Source organism: Carlito syrichta, unplaced genomic scaffold (genome assembly GCF_000164805.1).
Source record: "Carlito syrichta isolate Samal-C Ts95f unplaced genomic scaffold, Tarsius_syrichta-2.0.1 Scaffold115818, whole genome shotgun sequence".
NCBI classification, from domain to species: Eukaryota; Metazoa; Chordata; class Mammalia; order Primates; family Tarsiidae; genus Carlito; species Carlito syrichta.
In genome coordinates this window covers 21,177-24,215 of record NW_007059914.1, presented here as the reverse complement: position 1 = coordinate 24,215, position 3,039 = coordinate 21,177, and positions in this window count along the sequence as shown.

Here is a 3,039-nt window from a genome sequence, read left to right as displayed (position 1 = left end):
CCAGCTACTTGGAAGGCTGAGGCGGATGGATCGCCAGAGCCCAGCAGGTCGAGGCTGCGGTGGCTGGGAGCAGCCACTGCACTCCAGTCTGGGTGACAGAGTGAGACTCCAACTCAAAAAAACAAATAAACAAACAAGACTGAATAATATACTATTATATGTATGTAATATATATATTTTTCTTTTTCAGTCAATAATGGATTGGTTATTGTGGATAGTGCTACAATGAAGATGGGAATACAGAGGTGCCTTCAGGATCCTAATTTTGTTTGCTTCGCATATATACTGAGTAGTGGGACTGCTAGCTCATAAGGTAGTTCTATTTTAATTTTTTTTTAATTGGAGTCTCACTCTGTTGCCCAGGCTGTAGTACAGTGGCACACTCATGGCCACCGCAGCCTCAACCTCTGGGCTCAGGTGATCCTTCTGCCTCAGCCTTCCAAGTAGCTGGAACTACAGGCATATGCCACCATGCCTCGCTAATTTTTGATCTGTTACAGAGATGAAGTCTTCCCAAGTTGCCCAGACTGGTCTTGAACCTTTGGGCTCAGGCAATCCTTTCACCTCGGCCTCCCAAAGTGCTGGGATTCTAGGAGTGAGCCACTGCGCCTGCCCTGGCTTTATTCTTTTTTGTTCTTTCTTGAGTTGGAGTCTCACTCTTGTCACCCAGGCTGGAGTGCAATGGCTTGCTTATGGCCACTGCAGCCTTGACCTCCTGGGGTTAGGAGATCCTTCCACTTTAGCCTTCCAAGTAGCTGGAACTACAGATGCATGCCATCACGCCTGGCTAGTTTTTGTGATTTATTGTAGAGACGAGGTCTCGCCAAGTTGCCCAAGCTGGTCTCAAACCCCTGGGTTCAGGCAATCCTCTTGCCTCCACTTCCCAAAGTGCTGGGATTACAGGCTGAGCCACCGTGCCCAACCAGCTTTATTCTTTTTGCTCAAGATTGCTTTGGCTATGTGGAGTCTTTCTCAGTACTATATGAATTTTAGGATTTTTTCTTCTCTGGGAAAAGTATCATTGGAATTTTGATAGGGTTTACCTTGAATTTATATATCATTTGGGGTAGTGCGAACATCTTAACAACATTAATTCTCCAATCGACTTATTTGTGTTTTCTTCAGTCTTTTAAGTCAGTATTTTATAGTTTGCAGGTCACTATATAATGATGAGGGGTTAGTTAATCAAAAGGATATAACAATTGTTAATATATATGCACCCAACATTGGACAAAAAAATATATAGCGAATATACAAAGCAAATATTAACAGAACAGAAAGGAGAAGTAGACAGCAATACGACAATAGTAGGGGACTTCAATACCTACTTTCAACAATAGATAGATCATCCAGACAGAAAATCAATAAGGAAATGGCAGACTTGAACAACACTATAGACAAAATGGACCTAATAGACATATACAGAACATTCCATCCAACAGTAGCAGAATACACATTCTTCTAAGTGCACACAGAATATTCTCCAAAATGGATATTATGTTAGGCCACAAAACAAGCCTTGACAAATTTAAGAAGACTGAAACCAGATCAAATATCTTTTCTGACTACAGTGGAATAAAATTAGAGATCAATAATAGGAGAAAATTAGAAAAATCACAGATGTGTGAAAATTAAACAACACAGTCCAGTGGGTCAAATAAGAAATCAAAGGAGAAATCAAAAGATAACTGAGACAAATGAAAATGGAAACACAACACACCAAAATTTGTGGAAAGTAGCAAAAGCAGTTATAGGAGGGAAATTTAGATGAATAAGTGCCTACATTTAGAAAAAAAGAAAAATTTCAAATACACAGTCTAACTTTATACCTCAAGGAACTAGAAGAACAAACTAAGTCCAAAGTTAGCCAAAGGAAGGAATAAAACAAGATCTGAGCAGAAATAAATGAAAAAGAGAGCAGAAAAAAACTAAAAGAAGGTCAGTGAAACTAACAGCTTTTTGTTTTGTTTTGTTTTAAGTTGGAATCTTACTCTGTCACTCAGGCTGGAGTACAGTGGCATGCTTCCAGTTTCCACAGCCTCGACCTGCTAGGCTCAGGTGATCCTGTCACCTCAGCCTTCCAAGTAGCTGGAACTATAGGCACGTGCCACCATGCCCGGCTAATTTTTTTATTTATTGTAGAGGTGAGGTCTTGCCAAGTGTCCAGGCTGGTCTCGAACCCATGGGCTCAGGCAATCCTCTCACCTCGGCCTCCCAAAGTGCTGGGGTTATAGGCGTAAGCCACCATGCCCAGCCGATAGTTGGGTTTTTTGAAAGAGTAAACAAAATTGACAAACCTTTAACTAGACCAAGAAAAAAAGAAGCAAGACCAGATAAATAAAATTATAAATGAAAAAGAAGACATTATAATGAATACCACAGAAATACAAAGAATCATGACTACTATTAATATTTATATGCCAACAAATTGAAAAACCTAGAAGAAATAGATCAATTTCTAGAAACATATAACCTAGCAAGACTGAATCATGAAGAAACAGAAATCTGAACAGGACAATAATAAGTAATGAGATTGAATCAGTAATAAAAAACCTTCCAACAGCCAGGTGCAGTGGCTCACACCTGTAATCCCAGCACTTTGGGAGGCCAAGGCGAGAGGATTGCCTGAGTCCAGGGGATCGAGACCAGCCTGGGCAACTTGGTGAGACCTCCTTTCTACAGTAAATAAAAAAATTAGCCAGGTGTGGTAGCACGTGCCTGTGGTTACAGCTACTTGGAAGGCTGAGGTGGATCTGAGCCCAGCAGCTTGAGGCTGTGGTGTCCATTAGCATGCCACTGATACCGGTTACTAAGGAGACTGAGGAGGGAGGATCAATTGAGCCCAGAAGTTTGAGAACAGCCTGTGTAACATAGCAAGACCCTATCCACTCCCTCCCCATAAAAAGAATAAGAAATGAGCCAGACTTGGTGGCTCAGTCTGTAATCCCGCACCTTTGGGAGGCTGAGATGAGTGGATTGCCTGAGCCCGCGGGTTCGAGACCCGCCTGGGCAACTTGGCGAAACTCATCTCTACAATAA